The 25,417-nt window shown below is 37.4% G+C and overlaps 1 protein-coding gene across 17 annotated transcripts in view; it reads left to right on the top strand.

Moving 5' to 3' along the window:
- Positions 1–25,417, top strand: part of CDC42BPA (CDC42 binding protein kinase alpha) — a 330,073-nt gene that overhangs the window by 19,359 nt on the left and 285,297 nt on the right. The window lies entirely within an intron of this gene.

Here is a 25,417-nt window from a genome sequence, read left to right as displayed (position 1 = left end):
TTTTAGCAGAGACAGGGTTTTACCATGGTGGCCAGGCTGGTCTCAAACTCCTAACGTCAAGTGATCTGCCTGCCTCAGCTTCCCAGAGTGCTGGGATTACAGGCGTGAGCCACTGCGCCCAAGTGTAGGCTTCTTTTTTAACAGTGTTTTTCCTCAAGGTTATAGGATGGCACTGGAGCAACATGCTTTCTTGTTCAGGTGGAGAGGAAAGAAGGAGACTTCCTGTAGCCTTCTCATTTCATGGAAGCACCTGGAAAATCTTCCCTCCATTCTCAGTGGCCAAAATTAGGTCTCCCATCCATTCGTGAACCAGTCATTGTATTGGTGGCAATAAGATTATTGAGTTATATAGGCTATGTAAGGGAAGTGCAGCTATCTTAACAAAATTAGGATTCTGCCTAGACTACAGTCTCTTATAGTTGGCATTGTGGCCTACAGTTTATTTTTAGCATTTTTGAAAGGAATTTTTAGTGCGACAGTAAAACTTTATGCTATACTTTGTTTTCTTCAGGGACCACCTGTAACTAACACCTTCTCTAATAATGTGTTTGGATTTAGGTTTCCTGGGCCAGTGTTACTGTGCGTAAGAGAGGAAAGAGTGCGTTATATCTGTAATTGTATTTTAATTTTAAAGAGTGCATGATATCTGTAATTAATTTTTAATTTTAAAATTATAAATAGTTGGCCGGGCACAGTGGCTCACACCTGTAATCCCAGCACTTTGGGAGGCCGAGGCGGGTAGATCATCAGGTCAAGAGATCAAGACCATCCTGGCCAACATGGTGAAACCCCGTCTCTACTAAAATTACAAAAATTTTGTATCTCCCCATGTTGCCCAGGCTGGGCAAAATTAGCTGGGCATGGTGATGCACATCTGTAGTCCCAGCCACTCGGGAGGCTGAGGCAGGAGAATTGCTTGAACCCAGGAGGCAGAGATTGCAGTGAACCGAGATCGTGCCATTGCACTCCAGCCTGGGTAACAAGAGTGAAATTCAGTCTCAAAAAAAAAAATTACAAATAGTCATTAAAATAATACCTTTCTCAGCCATGCCATCCTTTGTTGGCGTATCCCTCCTCTGAATGCCTATAAGATTTGTTTATAGTGCTCATTTGGCAACCAATATGAATCTTGGATTATTAATTGTCTTTTTATGTATGTCATACCAGGATCACTTCTTATCCAGCACAAATAAATTATATCTGTGTTGTTAATGATAACTGCAGAAGGTGTCATTAAGAGAAGATCTATTTAAAGTCAATCTAATAAGTTTCTTAAATGTACAGTAAAGTATTATATCTATAATGGAGTGTAGCAACAATGTAGATGAACAACATGTGGTTCCTGCCCTCCAGGAATTAAACAATTAAATGTAATAAAGGAGGCAGAGGAGAGAGATTACTTTGGTATGGGGAATGGAAAGGGTCAATCATGGAGGCAACATTTTGAGCGACTCTTAAGGAATTAATGTTTTGTGAAGCAGAGATAAAAGGGGACATTTTAGATGGAAGGGAAACTCAAAGGCTTGTGCTTAGACCGACGTACTTGGGGGCAGTTGAGGCATAGCGGGAAATAAAGTTGAAATGGTGGGTTGGCCCATTTCCAAAGGCTTATTAACTACTACATAATTTGAATTTGACTCTGTGGACAGTGGGAAGCCATTGACTATATATCTGTTTTTGTTTTTTAGAGATAGAGTCTTGCAGTCACCCAAGCTGAAGTATAGTGGTACAGTCATAGCTCATTGCAGCTTTAAACTTCTGGGCTCAAGTGAGCTTCCTAATAGCTGGGAGTATAGGTGCATACCAGCATGCCTGACTAAATTTTTTTTCTTTTTCTTTTTTTTTTTTTTTGTAGAGACAGGTTCTCCCCATGTTGCCCAGGCTGGTCTGGAACTCCTAGCGCCAGTAATTTTCCCACCTTGGCCTCCCATGTATTTCTTCTTAAAGCAAGGAGACTTGGAAATTGTTTTCTATTGAAACAGAAGTACCCTTAAGATTTATTGTCTTTTGCCATGATATAATGTTTGTGGAGTACGTACATTAATTAATTCATTTATTTTAACAAACATTTATTGCATATCTCTTATGTGATAGACATCAAAATCTGGAGATATAACAGTTAACAAGTCAGGCGGGGTCTGCGCTCTCATGGAGCTTACATTATAATTTGGGGGAGGTCAGGAAATAAATGTAAATAAGATTATTTCAGATAATGTTAAGAGCTATAAAGAAAATAAGATGATGATGTGACTGAGTGTTTTGGGTGGTAATGAAGATGGGTTGGTTAGGGAAGACCTCTGATGAGTTGTTTCAACTGATGTTAGATGGGAAGCTGCCAGCCATGTGACTATCTTGGGTAAGAGCACCCTAAGTAGAGGGAACAATAAGTGCTGGGTCCTTAATGTAGAAACAGGAACAGAAGGAAGACCAATGTGGCTGGATCAGAGTGAGTGAAGGGGACAGTGGTAGGGTATGGGGTTTCTCCTGGAAAGGAGTTTATATTTTACTCTAAGGGAAGCCATGGCAGAGTTTTGAGCAGAAGAGTGATGTGGTTGCCTTGTGAATAAAATCATGCCAGTTAGGACTTTTGAACAGTACAAGTGAGACAGAGAGTAGTGCCTTGAACTTGGGCTATAGTAGGGGAAATGGAGATTTATGATATCATTTTGTTTATTTTTTATTTTAATTACTGTTTTTATTTTTTTTAGACAGAGTTTTGCTCTTTTTTTGCCCAGGCTGGAGTGCAGTGGTGTGATCTCGGCTCACTACAACCTCTGCCTCCTGGGTTCAAGCGATTCTTCTGCCTCAACCTTCCAAGTAGCTGGGATTATAGGCGCATGCCACCATGCCCAGCTAATTTTGTATTTTTAGTAGAAATGGGGCTTCACCATGTTGGCCAGGCTGGTCTGGAACTCCTGACCTCAGGTGATCCACCCACCTCAACTTCCCATAGTGCTGGGATTGCAGGCATTCACTGCCCCCAGCCTTAAAATTTTTTTTTTTTTTTGGAGACCGAATCTTGGTCTGTCACCCAGGCTGGAGTGAAGTGGTGTGATCTTGGCTTACTGCAACTTCCACCTCCCGGGTTCAAGTGATTCTCCTGCCTCAGCCTTTCCAGTAGCTGGGACCACAGGTGCGCACCACGCCTGGCTAATTTTTGTATTTTTAGTAGAGATGGAGTTTTGCCCTGTTGGCCAGGCTGGTCTTGAACTCCTGGCCTCAAGGGATCCACACGCCTTGGCCTCCCAAAGTGCTGGGATTACAGGTGTGAGCCACTGCACCTGGCCAAGATCAATTTAATTTTAAGATTTTTCTTCTTTAATTTTTTGAGGCAGGATCTCCCTCTGTTCCCCAGGCTGGAGTGTAGTGGCATGATCACAGCTCACTGCAGCTTAGACCTGGGCTCAAGTGATCCTCCCACCTCTGCCTCCCATTCACTTCTGATTGCTTCTGTTATTTCAATGAAGTTGATAAAATATAATCAGCTGAGATTACTAGGAAATAATGGATGATTAGACATTTAATGAGAGAAGAGAAGATTTGTGTGTGTTTGGGGTCCAACAGACCATCCCCAGTTTGGTGCTTTACTAGGAGGACTGGTGGAAGAAGCATACAGTGATACTCATAGTTTAGTGTTCATTACAAGTGAAAAGCTACAAAGCAAAATCAACAAAGGAAAAAAAAGCCTAATGGAGCAAAGCCAGAGGAAACCAAGCACGTACTTTCAAGGATCCTCTCCCATTGGAATCATACAGGTTGTGTTTAATCCCTTCAGTAATGAATTTTCACAAATAATGTGAAGTGTTGTCAACCAGAGAAACTCATTAGAAAGTCAGTGCTCTACAGTTTTGGATAGGAGGATGTTGAACATTACCAACACAAAGAAATGATAAATGTTTGAGATGATGGATGTTGTAATTACCCTGATCTGATCACCGTATGTCATATATATTGAAACATCATTGTGTGCTCCATGAATATGTACAATTATTTGTCAATTAAAAACCCTGGGCACTGAGTTTATTTCTTTTATTGGTGGCTAGTCAGGTAGGAACCCTCTGCCTAGCACATACTGAAATTCTAGACTCCCAGAAAGATAGATTTTCAGCATAAATTATATTGTTTGTAGAAATAGTTCAGGTACAGGGAGCCATTCTTATCAGTTAGGATTGTGGGAACACTTCCAAAATCCAAGTTCCCAGATGCCAGCCATAGACTAACCTTCTATATAGGCCTTGCTAAGGATTAGCAGTCTCATGTCTATGATGTAACTCTTTTCCGTACAGTATGAAACAGTACTTTCAGAGGATTGGAGAGAGACCATTCTAGGAGAGTGTATTGAGATTGTCAGGAATGTTGTGTTCATGTAAAATGTGTGATGGTAACTTTTATTAGCAAGCATTGATATAGTTTAGACGTTTTCCCTTCCAAATCTCATGTTGAAATGTGATCCCTAATCTTGAAGGTGGGGCCTACTGGGAGATACTTGGATTATGGTGGCAGATTACTCATGAATGGCTTGGTGCCCTTCCTGTGGTAATATGTGAGTTCTCGCTGTATTTGTTCTCCCAAGATCTGATTGTTAAAAAGAGCCTGGTACCTCCCCATTCTCTCTTTTGCTCTCCCTCTTAGCATGTGACATGCCAGCTTCCTTGCTCCATCTAAAACTGCAATTACTTTTCCACCAATCTAATACTATGAATGAAAGCTTCCTGAAGCCCTCACCATAAGCAGGTGCTGGTGGGTGCTGTGCTTTTTTGTACAGCTCACAGAGCTGTGAGCCAAAATAAGTCTTTTTGTAAATTACTCAGCTTTTCAGATATTCCTTTATAGCAGTTCAAAATGGATTAATATACTGTACAGAAAATTGGTACCAGGAGTGGAGTGTTGCTGTAAAGATAACTGAAAATGTGGAAATGGCTTTCGAACTGGGTAATGTATAGAGGTTTGGAGAGTTTGGAGGGCTAAGAAGATGACAGGAAGACAGGGAAAGTTTGGGACTTACCAAAGACTGATTAAGTGACTCTAATAAAAATACTGATAGAAATATGGACAGCAAAGCCTAAGCTGATGAGGTCTTAGATGAAAATGAGGAATTTACTAGGAATTCTGGAGCAAAGTTCACCCTTATTACATCTTAGCAAAGAACTTGGCTGCATTATGTTCATGTTCTAGGACTTCATGAAAGACTGATCTTAAGAGTGATGACCTAGACTATCTGGCAGAAGAAATTTCTAAACACCAAAGCATTCAAGAATGGTGTGGCTGCTTCTAACAGCATGTGATCAAATATGGGAGTAAATGAATGACTTAAAGTTGGAGCTTATAATAATAAGGGAAAAAGAACACAAAATTTTGGAGAAATCTCAGTCTGGTGCAGTAGTAAAAAAGGAAGAAGTGTTTTCAGGAGAGGAATCCAAGGGGGCTGTGGGGCAACCACTTGCTAGAGAGATTAGCGTAATGAAAAAGTAGGTAATATTAAGACAGTGGGAAAAAGGCCCTTAAGGTATTTCAGAAATATTCCAGGCTTTCCCTCCTGTTATTGGCTCAGAGGCTTAGGAGGACTGAATGATTTCAAGGGGCCAGGCCCAGAGTTTCACGGCCTTGTGCTGCCTCAGGATGCTGCTCTTCTCTTTGGCTCCAGCTGGATTAATAAAAGCATGATTGTGATTTTTTTTTTTTTTTCCCTTTACCTGTATTCAAGTGTTCAGGAGTAGGCAGAGTTACAGTTTTAACTAGGGTTTGCAGATGTAATTTGACTTGTTAAAAAATGGAGTGGCTCCTTTTTTACAGTAGCCTGAGGCAGAGAAACAGGAGAGATTTTGTGGATTTTATTCTCAGTTGATAATCCCATGATAAACCCTAAATGATCCTCTTTCTAGTGACAGGACCATCTGAGACTCACAGAGGATATAATTTGTATGGAATAACCTGTCAAGATAAGCAGAGTATCAGATACTGTCAGTCCTTCATTGTGACTTCTTATGGGATGCCATTACCTGGCTTGGTTTTGGCCTAGTAATTTCCTGGATAGATGGATGGAATTTGGGTCTGTTATTTCAGGGGCATATGGATAGAACCAACAATGTAAATTTTTGTTTGCTTTTCATAGGCAATTTGTGGTTATCATATAATTATGTAAGATGTAAAGTCCTCAGAAGAAGTGGTTCTTAACTTGGCATATGCATCCAAATAACTTACGTGACTTTTTCAAAAAATGTATCATTGCTACTCACCTCTATAGATTATGACTCAGTTAACTCAGGATGAAAGTCAGGGTATGTGAATTTTTTAAATCCTTCTCTGTTAATTACAATGTGTTCTTCTGATTAAGAATCATAGTTCCAGACCAGATAATGTTAGCTTTGTCGTTTTATAAGTTTCGGACTCTCCATTAATAAAACTGTAGATAGTTTGTATTCTTCCCCGTTTTGCCCAAGAAATGAGAATTTTGTCAGGTTGGGTGTGTGTCTGGCTTGGGTAGATTGGAGAACATTGGACCAGGTTTCTCTATTCAGAGGCATGTACCAGAGAATGCCTTAATCCAGAACAAAGCGGATTTTTCTTTTCTTTTCCTTTCCTTTCCCCTTTCCTTCCCCCTTTCCTTCCCCCTTTCCTTTCCCCTTTCCTTTTCCTTTTCCTTTTCTTTTTCCTTTTCTTTTTCTTTTCTTTTGAGATGGGATCTCACTCTGTCACCCAGGCTGGACTGCAATGGCATGACCTTGGGTCACTGCAACCTTATCCTGGAATCAAGCGATCTTGCCACCTCAGCTTCCCAAGTATCTGGGACCACAGGCTTGTACCACCATGCCTGGCTAATTTTTTGTATTTTGGGTAGAGATGAGGTTTTGACATGTTGCCCAGGCTGGTCTCGAAGTCCTGAGCTCAAGTGATCTACCTGCCTTGCCCTCCCAACATGCTGGGATTACAGGTGTGAGCCACTGTGCCTCGCCTAGAACAAAGTGGATATCTAACAGTTAGGGGAACTTGGGCTTCCAGCAAGAGAGAAATTCAACCAAATGTTGCTCTGAAGTCTAGGTTTACGGACCAACTTTGTATTTCTTTAGGAATCATAGATTGAGAAAATATGTACATTTTCTCCAGTGGTATTAGTATTAAGTTCAGGCCCTCTCTTGGGGATTATGGTGGGTAGAATACTTGATAATCACCTGCTGGGCCTCAGTTTAAAGCTTACAGACTTACATGTGGTTCACTGGAAAACTAATCAGTATTTATAACATATTCTTTGAGGTAATGTATTCTAAATTCCAAGTTAATTATTTGTAAATAAATTTCTAGATTATGACTAGTTCATAAGCTGTAAATTGCTTTAAGTTCAGCTTTTCATTTTGAGGATAATAAAATATAAAAATCAAATCATTACTTTTAGGAAATGAAAATTCTTATATTTTTAGTTATAAAATATCAAAATATCCTATTAGTACTCATCAAACCATACTAACATGATATTTGATGTGTCAAAACAAAGCATTAATAGAAGAGAAATATTTTATGGATTGTGCATTAGTTATTTAAAACAATCTAGTGAAGCATTTAATTTAAAAAAAGTTGTCTACAAATAGATAGATCGGTAGATAGTTAGATAGATATTTGAAATAGAGTCTTGCTGTGTTGTCCAGGCTGGAGTGCTGGTATGATTTTGGCTCAGTGCACTTGGGTTCCAGCAATTTTTCTGCTTCAGCCTCCTGATGATTATAGGCATGCGCCACCGTGTGCAGGTAATTGGGGCAAAATCCCAGCCAACATGGCAGAACCCTGTCTTGAACTCCTGGCCTCAAGTGGTCTGCCTGCCCTGGCCTTCCAAAGTTCTGAGATTACAGGTGTGAGCCACCATGGCTGGCCTCGTAAAGCATTAACAATAAATTTAGATTCAAGGATCCACGTGCTTATTTATTACATGGTTATTACATGCATAATGGTAGGGGTTGGGCTTCTATACTCATCATCCAAATACTGGACATTCAATCTAATAGGTAATTTTTTTCACCTTCCCTACTTTTTGTCCTCTTCCCTTTGGAGTCTCAAGTTTTTTCCTCCATTTTTATTTCCATATTTACCCTTTGTTTAGCTTCCACTTATAAAGCATTTTGAAAATAAATATACTTAAAACGTAATCATTTTCATTACATATGGAATCTTCCTACCTGGTTTTCATTTTCTTTTTCTTTTTTTTTTTAGGTGGAGAGAGTAGCGAATGATTAAGATAACGTTTCATAAGCCATTAGTAGATATTGTTGTAGTAAAGTATTTTCATAGGATATGAAGATATGAAGTAAACCTGCCATTTTTTTGGTGGGTCAGTACTTTTCACTTGTTTATATTTCTCTTGTTTATGTATATATAGAAAGCTTATATACAACTTTGTGCAGCATTTAATAGCAAAAGATTTATAAATGTTTGCTTACAAAAATATTTGAGACTAATTTATATATACTTTTTCAGGAACATACTGTTGTATCAACATATGTATTTTAAGTCATACTCCTTAGAGTAGTGTATTCTGCCACTAAAATAGAATAATCGAAATCTTTCTTTAATTTTTAGGAAAGATTAAGTCAGTGGGTAGAATTTTCTCAATTTAAAGTTTTTCATCCCATGAATTTTAAAACGTTATTTAAAAAATTGTGTTAAAATCAAGAACAGAAAAATCAAACACCGCATGTTCTCACTCATAGGCGGGTGTTGAACAATGAGAACACAGGACACAGGGAGGGAAGCATCACACACTGGGGTCTGTTGGGGGGAAATAGGGGAGGGACAGCAGGAGGTGGGGAGTTGGGGAGAGATAGCATGGGGAGAAATGCCAGATGTAAGTGAAGGGGAGGAAGGCAGCAAATCATGTTGCCATGTGTGTACCTATAAAACAATCTTGCATGTTCTTCACATGTACCCCAAAACCTAAAATGCAGTTAAAAATTTGTGTTAAAATATATATAACATAAAATTTAACATTTTAATCTTTTTTGAGTATATAGTTCAGTGGCATCAAGTACATATACATTGTTGTGGAACCATCGTGATCATCCATCTCAGAGCATTTTTTATTTTGCCAGACTGAAACTGTACTCATTAAAAATAACTTTACTCCTACTTTCCATATCTTGCCCTCTGGCAACCATCATTCTACTTTTTGTCTATGAATTTGACTACTCTAAGTACCTCACGTGAGGAGAATCATACAGTATTTGTTCTTTTTTGACTGGCTTATTTCACTGGCTGTGCACTTGAGTAAATATAAGAACCACTAGTGAAGAGTGAGGTAGAGCTGTGCTTTTTTGCTGTTTGTGTTTTACCTGCTCCTAAGCAAACAGTATTACTGTTTTTAAATACTTAAAAAAATTATTTATCTGCATTTAATAAACAACATGATATTAAACAGTATCTTAGATAACTGCAGGTAATACCAGAGAGCCTGTTGCTGTTATAGTGTGTGCTAGAGGAATTCCGTCTTTTTGACTTATCTGCCATCACAGTCCTCACATGCCACATGTATAACAGTAAACACTGGAAGTGATTCTATTGTCTATACAGACATTTTAGAGTATTTTATAAACAACTGCTTAATTTCGGTTTAAACTCCTAGGAAGTGATGAAATCACATTTTAACAGTACTGAATAGGAGTCATAAAATAACTTTAAGGTAATCTTTGTTCTCACCCTAAGAATATTAATCCTGCCTTTCTAAGCAATATTTACTCGTTCACTTAAAATTTTTCTTTTCCTTTTAATTATTAGAACACTTTTTTTCTGATTGCTCTGATTTTACCAAGAGCCAGTTGGGTTTTCCCCTTCCCCTTTTGTTATTAAGGGACATGTGCTCCTCAGGATCATATATAAGTTCCTGGCAGGGCCAGAGCAGAGGCTCAGGACTTCTGAATCTCTGGGCAGTGCTGATCCCACCCTTCTACTCAGGCTCATGCTTTCGTCTTCAAACTTAATTGTTTGAGTTGGAGCACTTGCAAAAGCTCTGTCTCTGGCTAGTGGTTGAGAGGATGCTCAGAGACTTAATTGCTGCCTAGTGCTCAGGGCCTCCAGGTCCCACTACTTCTGGCTCAGTACAGGCTTGGGGAACCAGCCACAGAAGACTCATCAGCTGGAGATCGAAAAGCATGGGGTGCCAGGGGCTCTAGGGCAGCTCCTTCTGAGGGACTCATGTCTACTGGATCATGGGATCCAAGAGAAGAGCCTTTGCCTGAAATCACAGGACCTGAAGTGGGGCTGGTAGCCACTGCCTCTGTTGTACAGGTTGGAGAACTGGGCCTGGTAATCCCTTTAGGAGCTGTGCTCTGAGGAGCTTTGGAGTTTCCCTGGCATGTTTGGGGTGAGAGTGGGGAAAAAACGTGACTCTCAGGGTTAGGGCACTGAATCTACCAAAACCCACAAGACTAGAGCAGGCAACGAGGAAAAAGAGTTCTAATGATTGGTTAAAAGGACTGCTTTTTTTTTTTTTTTTTTTTTTCAAAAAAAAAAAAAACTGGAGCAATAAAGGGGTTTTGTTAGGGCATCAGGCTGACTTTCTCAGTTTGGCTTGGACTAGATTTTCATATGGCTCAGTATTCTTCACATTCACATGGGCCATGGTGTTTGTGGAGATGGAGGATTGGAATTTGGGAGAAGGTGATGAGGAGAGAGACAGCTGACTTAGTGCAGTATCTGGGCTATGGAACAGGCACTGCATAGCAGCGGATGGAGTCTTGGCTACCAGTAGTGGCAGGTCTGTCCCAGAGAAGCAAAGGTCCTGAGAAGCAGTTCTGACCTCCTGAGCTGTTGTGCTGGGATCCCTGGCTTGGCATGCTTACCTTAGAAGAGAAACAGGCTAAGAAACTGATCTCTGTCTCAGCTAAAACAATCCTTCTCATATACTGCAGATGATCTCTATTAGAAAATAGAACTTCCAGAATGCAGTCTGTTTTTCAGGTTTTATTATTCATTTATACCTGAGAGTCAGTTAAGATCAGATTTTTTTTTGTTAAAATGTAAATTGGCAATTTTATTTTTTAAAAGATCTACTAAAGCTCAGGAGATAATTTAGTGTAATAGCCTTCAAACTGAGGTATCTGTATCCGTGGTGCATGAAGACTTCCCAAGGGATATGTGGATGCATATAGTTTTAAGAGAATCAATTTCCAGGTCTTTAACTTCCCTAATGAGTCTTCTAAAATCTGTCTGTTTGAGAACAGTCTGAAGCCTGTTAATTTTCTTTCCACTCTCATTTCACAGTGACCCATTTTTATAAAATAAAGGCATATTTCCTACCCATCTCAAATGTTCATATGGTACTTTGTCTTATGTTGTGAAAATCTGTTAGGTGTAAAACAAAAGGGACTGTTTGGGATTGTGTGGCTCTTGAAAGAGGACAAAAGAAAAATAGTTTTCTATGGCAAGTATTGAAGAGGTATTTTATTTCACTAGCTTACAAACCAGTGACAAAATTCTTATCCATCTTCTTTCTGAGAACTCTGAAGCAAAATGGTTGATATGAGGCTATGTAATAATACACTGATTTGAATTAAAAATTAAAGTCATACTTATTTTAATAGAAAACAAGTGTTTTTTAAACAAGGTTTTAATTCCATGTAGTACAGTGCTTTATTTATATATTTTTCTTTTTCTTTTCTTTTCTTTTTTGAGGTGGAGTCTTGTTCTGTGTCCCAGGCTGGAGTGCAGTGGCGTGATCTCGGCTCATTGCAGCCTCCACCTCCCAGGTTCAAGCAATTCTCCTGCCTCAGCCTCCCACGTAGCTGAGATTACAGGCACACACCACCACACCTGGCTAATTTTTTGTATTTTTATTAGAGATGGTGTTTCACCATGTTGGGCAGGCTGGTCTTGAACTCCTAACCTCAGGTCATCCGCCCACCTTGGCCTCCCAAAGTTCTGGGATTACAGGTGTAAGCCACCATGCCCAGCCTTAGTACAGTATTTTAAATTAAATTTTGCGTGCGTGCGTGTGTGTGTGTGTGTGTGTGTGAATACAATTATTTTAAGTCTGCAAAAAACTATGTATCCACAAAGAGCCTTACATTACTGATAAATTTCTGCGCTGATAAGGCAACATATTTAATTAAATGTCTCCAGCTATAAAGCCTCCAGTTAAATATGTCTTTTGGAATTAACAAAGAATTAAACCATTTGATTTATAATGGAAATTATATTACTTTAATATATGAAATAAGAAAATGATAGTTAAATATCTCAACTTTAATTTTCTGGTATGGTCAGACCTTTTACAAATATTTCCATGCTATTTTAACTTTAAGATATAAAACAGTAGCAATCTACTAAGTGTTCTGTTATTAAAATTAGTATAGAAATTGTCAAAATACTGAAAAAACTTTTATGAAAGTATTACCTCCATCACAGCAACTTATTTCAAAAGAGAAATTTTAATTACCAGAATTTATCTAAAGATGGCAGTTTGAATTTTGAATTTCCAGTCAGTTTTTCATTATCTTAAAATTGAGCTAATGAAGAGTTTGTGGAGTTAGGAGAATATAGGTTTCCAACTAACGCCATCAAGGCAGCAGAATCCTCATTCCTCACATCCATGAAGACCAAAGATGTAATGGAAGAGAGAACTGCAGATCTGTCTTACATCCAACTTTAACCTTCAGGAAATAACCTACTACAGAAAATACTTCATTAAATAAAAAAAATTACAAGACACTAAGCTTAAAAACAAAAGGCTAGGAGCACAGCTTGCCTAGTTAAGCCTAAGTGGTGATGTTATTGGTTTTAAGCCTGAAGAAAGAATGGAAGTCCTGCCTCTCTAAAACCACATCTTTGTATTGGGCTCATTTGAATTTAAATCAGTTAATGCTTTAACAGTGCTAAAAATTCCAAGAATGTCAGACAAACTGATATTCAAAATAAAGTACAATAATAAATATCAAAGTCAAATACAAATGACTTTATGGTTGCCTGTCATGTTCCCCTTTAATTTAGCCTGATAAGCTAAATTTGATTGTAATTATAATAACATGTGCTTTCAAGTACTACTATTATTTTTAAGAACTGATGACCTAGAACCCCATAATGCAATTAGGGATATACAGTTTGGAGTATGGTTTACTTTTCGGTAAAGTTTAACACTAATTGAAGTACTAAATTGAACAAGGTCAACTAATCCCAATAACTTGATCCCATGCAAAAAACCAAAGGGATTTTTAAAGGCTGTTTTGGAATTTGAGAATATTGGTTCTACCTTAATTTCCCTAGTATTCCCCTCAAGTCTCAGTTGAGTGTTAGAGAACAAGTCTTACTTTTGCCATTTTGACAGTGAGGACTGGCTTTGCCAATTAGATTATGTGGTGGACATTTTCCATAAAATTTCATAAATGCCAGATTTTGATGGAATTCTATTTAAAGCACATATGCAATCTGAAACATATTGGAAATTACCTCATTTGCAACTATTTAAACCTATAATTAAACATTTGAGCTATAATTTAAAAGTGTTCAAGGCAGTACACTGCTTTTCAAAAGCTTTGTAGAGACAGTATAACAACAACAAAAATACTAGGGAAATTAAGGTAGAACCAATATTCTCGAATTCCAAAACAGCCTTTAAAAATCCCTTTGGTTTTTTGCATGGGATCAAGTTAATTGGGATTAGTACTACAAAGTATTTTGACCTTGTTCAATTTAGTACTTCAGTCAGTATTAAAATTTCACAGCCATTGCTGTAGTGTAGTGGAGAAAGCATGGGCTCTAAAGTCAATCTAAGTGCCCTAGTTTGACTCTTGTTTCTGGCAATATTGGCTTAGAAGTTAAGTTAAAAACTACTTAAGAGTTTTATTCAGTATATCTATACCTAGTTCTCTAAGAGGTTTTATTTTTTATTTTTTGAGATGGAGTCTCGTTCTGTTGCCCAGGCTGGAGTACATTGGTGTGATCTCAGGTCCCTGCAACCTCAGGGACCTGCATCCTCAGGAACCCTGCCTCCCAGGTTGAAGCGATTCTCCCGAGTAGGTGGGATTACCAGAGCTCGCCACCACGCCCAGTTAATTTTTGTATTTTTAGTAGAGGTGGGGTTTTGCCATGTGAGCTAGGGTGGTCTGGATCTCCTGGCTTTGTAATATACCTGCTTCAGACTCCCAAAGTGCTGGGATTACAGGTGTAAGCCACTGTGCCTGGCATAAGATTTTAAATTTTAATAGACATAGTTACTGAATTTTATCAATTGTTTACACTTACTGAGATGATCTTATGATTTTTCAGTTTTTAAATTCCAGTATGTGGTGATTAACATTGAAGTTTGACTATTAAATTAATCTTAAATACCTGAATTAAACTCATCTTGGTTGTGATGGGTAACATATTTCTGGATTTGATTTACTAATGCTTTGATTAGGATTTTTTTTTGGATTATGTTTGCCAGAGAGATTACTCTGTATTTGTAATACTGTCCTTGTAAGTTTTAGGTATTAACATTATGCTGTCCTCATAAAAAAGGATGAAGTGTATTCCTTCGAATGTTGGTGCCATTTCTACATTCAGTATTGAGATGTTTGGAAAAATTTAGTGATAAATCCATCTCATTCTGGAGTTTTCTTTCTAGAAAGATTTTAAATATGGGTTCAGTTTCTTTACTAGAAATAGGGTTGTTCAAGTTCTCTCTTCGTGGTCATTTGGCAAGTTGACTTTTTCTATGAATTTGCTCACTTTTAATTTTAAAGCTTATTGGCATAAATTTTTTCACAATAATTGTTTTTCTGTTTACTCTCTTAATGTCCATAATTGCATACTTTTTTTTTCATTTCTAATATTGTTTATTTGTATCACCTCTTTATCACTCCTTTTAGAGGTTTATCAATTGTGAATTTTTTGTAATTTTGATTTTTCTCTAATAGTTGTTTTAATTTTATTAACATGTACTCTCATCTGTATTATCTTTCATTTACTTTTCAGTTTTCCATCTTGTAAAGTTCTGTGATTAGCTTGTTAATTTTTAGCATTATTCTTTTCTAATGTAAGTATTAAGACTTTAGATTTCTAAATATCGCCTTAGTTGCATCTCATGTTTTGATATGTTGTCTTTTCATTATTGCTCCATTCTAAATGCTTTCTGCTTTCTTATTTCTATTTTTGACCTATGAGTTGTTCAGTCTTAATTTCCAATGCTTTTTTTAAAAAGCCATTAGTTTAAAATATTTTTTGTGTCATACCTCAGCATTTGCTTAACATTTAGAAATGTTCTGTATGGTTTTCAAAATAGTATTTCTTCTGTAGTTGTATTGCATTTGTGTCTACTAGATTCAGGTTATTATTTAGATTGTCAAAGTTTTGTATGCTTCACTTATCAATTACTGAGATAGGTGTTAAAATTACCTAACTTAGTGGCAGTTTTGCCAACTTTTCTGTGTAACTCTTGTCAGTTTTTGCCCATTTTATACATTGAGGCTAGGTCAGTTAGGTATCTAAAGTGTAGAATTTCTGTGTTTTCCTGATGAATTGCACCTTTCTCTGTTGCAGTCATTATCTGTAGTGAAGCTTTTTGCCTTAAAGTTCCCCTCTTCTCTTCATATTCATGTAAATAATATACCTTTATTTGGATATTATTTACCTGGTTTATCTTTGTCCATCCTTTCATTTTCCTTCTTTCTGTAGTCTTGTGTTTGGATAGTTTTTGGAAACAGCATATAACTGGATTTTTCTCCCATGGTGTGAAATCTTTGCAGTTTAACAGAGCAGGGAGGCCATTTACATTTATTATAAATACAGATTTATTTGGATGTATTTCTACCATTTAAAAACCTTTTTCTGTATTTATTTTTCCATATGTTCTCACTGTCTTTTAGATTAATTCAGTATATTTGCCTGATTTAATTTTCCCCTCTGCTTGTTTAGAAGATACATCACTTCATTTCTCTTCGTTTTGAGACTGCCCATTTGAAATTTCCACATTTAAGTTATGAATATAGTCACTTTCTTTTATGCTTTTCCCAAGGATCTCTCCTATGACTTGTAGTCTCTGTTTCTTTTAATTTAGAAAAAGAGAACCCAATTGGAATAGTTTGGGACAGGTGTCTACTTTTGGTTCATAGCTATTATAAGGTGTGGAAGGTGGAGAATTTTTGTGGAGATGTGGCCACTGGGAGATTCCTTTCCTTTACTCCTTACATCTCTTCATGTACTGTATATTGTTGACTTTTATCAGCTTTTTTAGGAGGTATATACTACAGAATTGCTGCAAACCCAAATATATGTAATTCCATAGTCTTTCTGTAAGACTTTTTCTCACAAATTTACAGAGTGGAGGAAATAGTCTTCCTTTTCTGTCTTTGTTATATATGAATATTTGAAAACCGTCAAACCTGGACCTTCCCCACCCCCCCGCCCCAGCCCCCCACTGCCACCTTCTAATCCCAAACATGTCATCTTTCAGTAGGTAAGCTGTTTCAAAAGCTTTGGGTTATTTTTTTTCCTTGTTTCTTCCATTCTTTTCCTTTAGTGCTTATCTGTTGGAGAATTCCTAGGGAACTTTCAAGAAGTGTCATCAGTATTAGTGTCATCAGTCACAATTAGAATGAGCTATGTCCTAACAGTTCATGGAGGTTCAGGACCATGGACAGATCATGTGTGCTACCTGTCTCAGTCTTACCCAGATATTTTAGCAGGTTAAAATATTCTCCTGAAGTCTCCACTAGCATCATTCTTTGCCTTATAAGTTGAACTCCTCCCTATTTTTTATCAGTCATCTTACAGCAAGGTCTTGCCTCTCTGAAGTTTTTTTATTTTTATTTATTTATTTTTAAATTTTTGATGGAGTCTCCCTCTGTTGCCCAGGCTGGAGTGCAGTGGTGCAATCTCGGCTCTCTGCAACCTCTGCCTCCCGGGTTCAAGCAGTCCTCCTGCCTCAACCTCCCAAGTAGCTGAGGTTACAGGGATGCACCACCATGCCCAGCTAATTTTTTTATTTTTAGTAGAGATGGGATTTCACCATGTTGGCCAGCCTGGTCTCAAACTCCTGACCTCAGGTGATCCGCCCCCCTCGGCCTCCCAAACTGCTGGAATTATAGGCATGAGCTACTGTGCCCAGCCCTTCTTTGAAGTTTTTATCTCATTTATTTATAAAATACTTATCTTGTCAGTACCTTTGAGTTAGTAAATAGTCTCCGTAAAGAAATGGAGAATTAGAAAGGTTAAGTAACTTATTTAATAATGGAGCCAGGTTTTGCAGTCAAGTTTTTCTGACTCTGAAACCAGATCTCTCAACTACTTGATATACTTCATAAAAACATTATTCTGTTCATTATACTGTTGGTTTATGACTTTAAAAATGTGTTTTAAAATTTATAATTTATTTTTGAAGTTACAGGGCCAGGCATAGTAGCTCACATCTGTAATACCAGCTACTAGAGAGGCTGAGGCAGAGGGTGACTTGAGGCCAGGAGTTTGAGACTAGCCTGGGCAACATTTTGAGATCCCAACTCTAAAACAAAAAACACCTTACGCATTTACCCAATTTTCTATTATAATGTTCTTTTATTTCTTACTATATTGCAAAAGCTCCTTAAATTTTAGGGATAGCAACCCTCTGACCATCATAGATGACAGATATGTCCCCCATTTGTATTTTTTCTTTTGAACTTAGAGTATTTTTTTTTTTTTTTGAGACAGAGTCTTCCTCTGTCGCCAGGCGCCAGGCGCCAGGCTGGAGTGCAGTGGCGCCATCTTGGCTCACTGTAACCTCTGCCTCCCGGGTTCAAGCAATTCTCCTGCCTCAGTCTCCTGAGTAGTTGGGACTACCAGTGTGTGCCACCACACCCAGCTAATTTTTGTATTTTTTAGTAGAGTTGGGGTTTCACCATGTTGGCCAGGATGGTCTCGATCTCTTCACCTCGTGATCCACCCGCCTTGGCCTCTAAAAGTGCTGGGATTACAGGCGTGAGCCACTGCGCCCATCCATATTTTTTCTTTTGAACTTAGATTATATTTAAAAATATAATTTTAGTACATAAGAAAACGGTAACTTTCATTTAGTTAAATCTTTTCCGTTAGGGTTTTTCTTTTGGTATTCTGATTAGAAAACTTCTTCCCCATCCAAAGAACATAAAAATATCCAATTCTGATATACCTGTGGTATATATAGGTTACTTTTTAGATTGTCTGTATTTGAACTGATAATTTTAGAACACACTTTAATAGCTGGTAGAGTAAGGACCTTATTATTTCTTTTAAAATGTTTTCTTGGCTTTTCTCCTACATTTGTTCTTATAGGTGACCTTAGAATTATCTTATATTCTCTTTCTTTCTCCAAAATCTTACTTGGAAGAATGTTTTAAAAGATAAGCAAAGTGGCCAAATTTTGCTTTTCACTTTTGTCGTATTTTAAATGTACAAAATAGTTAAGAAACATTAATTTATAATAGTGTTCTTACGAGCTGGATAGAAATAAATTTACATAGTACCTACACTGATTTTTTTCTTTGTAATTTATCTTTTAGGAAACTACTATGTAAAATTTATTGTTAACCAGTTGTTGATTTATACATTATTAATGGCTTAATAACTGAGGATGCTTGAAAGAAGGCTTATAATGAGATTAAATTGTTGCCATGGGAAGATTGTCTAGGTAACTATCCAGAATGTTTCCCTTTTCTAGTACAGTAGCTGAAATTGAATAGATGCTCAGTAAAGGGTTAAATATGTGAAGAGTTGTGTGAATAATGAGTTTTTTGGGTGAATTTATTAAGCTTTCAATTTCAGCCTTAAAGAATTGATTAGAGTACAAGTATATTCAGCAATCTTATTTATAGGAGGCAAAGTAGATGGGCTAGAATGCCAGTTAGCAATTTACAGTAAAGAATGTATCTATTAGCTATCAGAGCCATTTATATCATTCTCACCACTGCTTTTCTTTTTCTACAAGAAAAAGTTTACTTGAAGAATGAAACTGGTATAAGGATAGCTACTTCAATGAATTTAAGTTCTGATAGCATATAATAGGAATGATGTGCCAAGTAGATTAGTATTTTTTCCCAGTGTTAAATATACCCCTCTACTGTGCACAAAAGACTGCCACCCAAGTTTCTCACTCACAGATACTCTCTACTGATAATATCTGCCTCCTGGCCATGCACTTTCGTTAGTTGTGTCATTAGTTCATCGTTAGATCTTGTGATTTAGGCATAATCATTTAAAAGAAAATACACAAGTTGTACATGAATATATGGTTATTTTATTTATTTAAAAAACAATATACAGGTCCACGCCACTACCACTTATCTAATTTTTGTATTTTTAGTAGAGTTGGGGTTTTACCATGTTGGCCAGGCTGGTCTCAAACTGCTGACCTCAAATGATCCACCTGCCTTGGCCTCCCAAAGTTCTGGGATTACAGGTGCAAACCACCATACCCGGCCTATAATGAACATTTATTGAACCATTTTGTGTACCAGATACCACATTACGTATTGTGTATTCTTATTTAATTAAAAACCCATTTTTAACCCATTAAGGGACTCGAACAGATACTTCCATGCCAGAATTCAAAGCACTGGCATATAACAGCCACTCACAATAGCCAAAAATGTAAACACCCCAAGTCTTCATTAACTGGATAAATGGATAAAATGGATAAAATGAATGTGGCATAAGAATGCAATGGAGTATTATTTAGCCATAAGAACAATGAAGTTCTGACACATGCTGTGCAACATCACTGAACATTGAAAACATGCCTAGTGACATAAACCAGACATATATGATTCTACTTATATGCAGTATGTAGAATAGGCAAATTTATAGAGACAGAATGTAGATTAGTGGTTACCAGGCATGGGATGTGGTGGTGGGCAGGGCAGGGAATGGGGAATTATTGCTTACTGTTTACAGAGTTACTGTTTGGGGTGATGAAGTTTTAGAAATAGTGGTAATGTTTGTACAACATTTAATGTAAGTAATGTCACTGATGTACACTTAACAATAAAGTGGCATATTTTGTTATATATATTTTTCCACAAAATAAAAGTTAAAAAAAATCCAAACAAGTCATGACTTAGGTTCTGCTGTTTTCACCATTTTTCAAGTGAGGTTTAGAAGAAATAAGTAACTAGTATAAGTTTATGTAGCTAAGTGGCAAGCGTCTAGACTTGACTCAGGTTTGTCTGATCCCAGATTCCATATTTTTAATTAGGTGGTTCTCTGCTTTCAGAAATAAAAGTGGAGGTGCCTTCTTTCCTATTATTTATTTCCATTCTTTGGCACAGAAATTACCTCTGATTCTTTGCTTAATTGTTTGACACATATCTTTTTCCTATACATTCACTTAAGTATTTGTGTACATAAACATATGTGTACAACTTTTTCTTTAATTTACATAAATGGCATAATTGTTAAAATTGTTTATGTGAATGCTTTTTTTACAGTATGCATTAGCGAAGCTTTTGTTAATTCATGTAGGTCTACTTCATTTTATTTGCCACATGTATTTTGTGGTGTGAATATATGTGGGTATAGTGTTCATGGCGTGGCTGTCCTATAATTTATATACCATTTTGGTATTTCCTAGGTAGTTTCCAGTTTTCCATTCTAACATACAGTGTTTCAGGACTTGTACATATGCTCAGAAGTGAATTTTTTGGGCAAAAGGAATGTACATTTAAAATATTTAAAGTTACTGCAATATAATATTTCTTCCTTCACAAAGGATACCAGTTTAAACCTCTAACACTGGTATGAGAGTCCTTGTTTCCTAGGAACAGAATATTATCAGTGTTTTTTGCCTATCCCATGGTCAGTAATTGATACTTTTTACATTAGTATAAAAATTTCTGATTTACTTCTAGATGTTAGACATTTTCCATATGATTTTCTTTTTTTAATTGCCAATGCCTATTTTTCTAATATTAATATTAGTGATTTATAAAAACTATATGTTCTATGTGTTAATTTTTTGTTGTGTAAATATTTGTTGCAAATATATTTTTCCAGCATTGTTTTATTTTTCTTAAACTTTGTTCATGTTATTACTATTATTATTATTTTTAATTGTATTTTGGTTTTGGGGTACATGTGAAGAACATGCAAGATTGTTGCATAGGTACACACACGGCAACGTGATTTCCTGCCTTCCTTCCCTTCACCTATATCTGGCATTTCTCCCCATGCTATCTCTCCCTAACTCCCCATCCCCCTCTGTTCCTCCGCTATTTTCCCCCAACAGACCCCAGTGTGTAATACTCCCCTGCCTGTGTCCTGTGTTCTCATTGTTCAACACCCGCCTATGAGTGAGAACATACAGTGTTTGATTTTCTGTTCTTGTGTCAGTTTGCTGAGAATAATGGTTTCCAGGTTCATCCATGTCCCTACAAAGGAAACGAACTCATCGTTTTTGATGGCTGCATAATATTCCATGGTGTATATATGCCACATGTTCCCTGTCCAGTCTATCATCAATGGGCATTTGGGTTGGTTCCAGGTCTTTGCTATTGTAAACAGTGCTGCAATGAACATTCGTGTGCACATGTCCTTATAGTAGAACGATTTATAATCCTTTAGATATATACCCAGTAATGGGATTGCTGGGTGAAATGGAATTTCTGTTTCTAGGTCCTTGAGGAATCGCCACACCGTCTTCCACAGAGGTTGAACTAAATTACACTCCCACTAGCAGTGTAAAAGTGTTCCTATTTCTCCACATCCTCTCCAGCATCTGTTGTCTCCAGATTTTTTAATGATCACCATTCTAACTGGCATGAGATGGTATCTCAATGTAGTTTTGATTTGCATTTCTCTAATGACCAGTGATGATGAGCATTTTTTCTTATGTTTGTTGGCCTCATGTATGTCTTCTTTTGTAAAGTGTCTGTTCATATCCTTCGTCCACTTTTGAATGGGCTTGTTTGTTTTTTTTCTTATAAATATGTTTTAGTTCTTTGTAGATTCTGGATATCAGCCCTTCGTCAGATGGGTAGACTGCAGAAATTTTTTTCCCATTCTGTTGGTTGCCGATTCACTCTAATGACTGTTTCTTTTGCTGTGCAGAAGCTGTGGAGTTTGATTAGGTCCCATTTGTCTATTTTGGCTTTTGTTGCCAATGTTTTTGGTGTTTTCGTCATGAAGTCCTTGCCTATGCCTGTGTCCTGAATGATTTTGTCCAGATTTTCTTCTAGGGTTATTATGGCGTTAGGTCTTATGTTTATGTCTTTAATCCATCTGGAGTTAATTTTAGTGTAAGGTGTCAGGAAGGGGTCCAGTTTCTGCTTTGTGCACATGGCTAGCCAGTTTTCCCAACACCATTTACTGAACAGGGAATCCTTTCCCCATTGCTTGTTTTTGTCTGGTTTGTCAAAGATCGGATGGTTGTAGATATGTTGTGTTGCCTCCAAGACCTCTGTTCTGTTCCATTGGTCTGTATCTCTGTTTTGGTGCCAGTATTATGCTGTTTTGATTATTGTAGCCTTGTAGTATAGTTTGAAGTCTGGTAGTGTGATGCCTCCAGCTTTGTTCTTTTTGCTTAGAATTGACTTGGCTATGCGGGCTCTCTTTTGGTTCCATGTGAAGTTTAAGGTGTTTTTTTTCCAGTTCTGTGAAGAAGGTCATTGGTAGCTTGATGGGGATAGCGTTGAATCTGTAAATTACTTTGGGCAGTATGGCCATTTTCACTGTATTGATTCTTCCTAACCATGAGCATGGAATATTTCTCCATCTGTTTGTGTCCTCTCTTATTTTGTTGAGCAGTGGCTTATAGTTCTCCTTGAAGAGGTCCTTTACGTTCATTGTTAGTTGTATTCCTAGGTATTTTATTCTCTTTGTAGGAATTTTGAATGGCAGTTCAATCTTGATTTGGCTCTCTTTAAGTCTATTATTAGTATATAGGAATGCTTGTGATTTTTGCACATCGATTTTGTATCCTGAGACTTTGCTGAAGTTGCTTATCAGTTTCAGGAGATTTTGGGCTGTGATGATGGGGTCTTCTAGATACACAATCATGTTGTCTGCAAATAGTAACAATTTGACTTCCTCGCTTCCTATTTGAATACCCTTTATTTATTTTTCTTGCCTGATTGCTCTGGCTATAACTTCCAGTACTATATTGAATAGGAGTGGTAAGGGGCATCCTTGTCTAGTGCCAGATTTCAAAGGGAATGCTTCCAGTTTTTGTCCATTCAGTACGATATTGGCTGTTGGTTTGTCGTAAATAGCTTTTATTATTTTGAGATACGTTCCATCAGTACGTAGCTTATTGAGCGTTTTTAGCATAAATGGCTGTTGAATTTTGTCAAAGGCCTTCTCTGCCTCAATTGAGATAATTATGTGGTTTTTGTCTTTGGTTCTGTTTATGTGGTGGATTACATTTATAGACTTGGTGCATGTTGAACCAGCCTTGGATCCCCAGGATGAATCCTACTTGATCATGGTGGTTAAGCTTTTTGATGTGCCGTTGCAGTCGGCTTGCCAGTAATTTATTGAAGATTTTTGCATCTATGTTCATCATGGATATTGGCCTGAAATTTTATTTTCTTGCTGAGCCTCTGCCGGGTTTTGGTATCAGGATGATGTTGGTCTCATGAAATGATTTGGGAAGGATTCCCTCTTTTTGGATTATTTGGAATACTTTCAGAAGGAATGGTACCAGCTCCTCTTTGTATGTCTGGTAGAATTTGGCTGTGAACCCATCTGGACCTGGGCTTTTTTTGGTAGGTAGGCTCTTAATTGGTGCTTCAACTTCAGACCTTTTATTGGTCTATTCAGGGTTTCGACTTCTTCCTGGTTTAGGCTTGGGAGCATGCAAGTGTCCAGGAATCTATCCATTTCTTCCAGGTTTACTAGTTTATGTGCATAGAGTTGTTTGTAATAATCTCTGATGATGGTTTGAATTTCTGTGGAATCTGTGGTGATATCCCCTTTATCATTTTTTATTTAATCTATTTGATTATTCTCTCTTTTCTTTTTTATTAATCTGGCTAGTGGTCTGTCTATTTTGTTGATCTTTTCGACACACCAGCTCCTGGATTTATTGATTTTTTGAAGGGTTTTTTGTGTCTCTTATCTCGTTCAATTCTGCTCTGATCTTAGTTATTTCTTGTCTTCTGCTAGGTTTTGAGTTTTTTTTTGATCCTGCTCCTCTAGCTCTTTCAATTTTGACGATAGGGTGTCAATTTTGGATCTCTCCTTGCTTCTCATGTGGGCATTTATTGCTATATATTTTCCTCTAGAGACTGTTTTAAATGTGTCCCAGAGATTCTGGTATGTTGTGTCTTCGTTCTCGTTGGTTTCAAAGAACATCTTTATTTCTGCCTTCATTTCATTGTTTATCCAGTCAACATTCAAAAGCCAGTTGTTCAGTTTCCATTAAGTTGTGCGGTTCTGAGTTAGTTTCTGAATTATGAGTTCCAACTTGATTGCACTGTGGTCTGACAGACTGTTTGTTATGATTTCCGTTCTTTTGCATTTGCTGAGGAGTGATTTACTTCCAATTATGTGGTCAATTTTAGAGTAGGTGTGGTGTGGTGCTGTGGAGAATGTATATTCTGTGGATTTGGGGTGGAGAGTTCTGTAAATGTCTATTAGGTTTGCTTGGTCCAGGTCTGAGTTTAAGTCCTGGATACCCTTGTTAATTTTCTGTCTCGTGGATCTGTCTAATATTGACAATGGGGTGTTAAAGTCTCCCACTATTATTGTGTGGGAGTCTAAGTGTCTTTGTAAGTCGTTAAGAACTTGCCTTATGTACCTGGGTGCTCCTGTATTGGATGCATATATATTTAGGATCGTTAGCTCTTCTTGATGCATTGATCCTTTTACTATTATATAGTGTCCTTCTTTGTCTCTTTTGATCTTTGTTGGTTTAAAGTCTGTTTTATCAGAGATGAGAATTGCAACTCCTGCTTCTTTTTTGCTCTCCATTTGCTTTGTAAATCTTCCTCCATCCCTTTATTTTGAGTCTTTGTGTATCCTTGCATGTGAGATGGGTTTGCTGGATATAGCACACCAATGGGTTTTGGCATGTTATCCAATTTGCCAGTCTGTGTCTTTTGATTGGGGCATTTAGCCCATTTACATTTAGGGTTAATATTGTTATGTGTGAATTTGATCCTGCCATTTTGATGCTAGCTGGCTGTTTTGTCCGTTAGTTGATGCAGTTTCTTCATTGTATCGATGCTCTTTACCATTTGGTATGTTTTTGGAGTGGCTGGTACTGGTTGTTCCTTTCAATGTTTAGTGCCTCTTTCAGGAGCTTTTGTAAAGCAGGCCTGGTGCTGATGAAATCACTGAGTACTTGCTTGTTCCAAAGGATTTTATTTTTCCTTCACTTATGAAGCTTAGTTTGGCTGGATATGAAAATCTGGGTTAAAAGTTTGTTTCTTTAGGGATATTGAATGTTGGCCCCCACTCTCTTCTGGCTTGTAGGGTTTCTGCTGATAGATCTGCTGTGAGTCTGATGGGCTTC

Source organism: Cebus imitator, unplaced genomic scaffold, assembly GCF_001604975.1.
Source record: "Cebus imitator isolate Cc_AM_T3 unplaced genomic scaffold, Cebus_imitator-1.0 Scaffold42, whole genome shotgun sequence".
Lineage (NCBI taxonomy): Eukaryota > Metazoa > Chordata > Mammalia > Primates > Cebidae > Cebus > Cebus imitator.
Note: the sequence above shows the minus strand (reverse complement) of the source record. Positions and strands in the feature narration are given on the sequence as shown.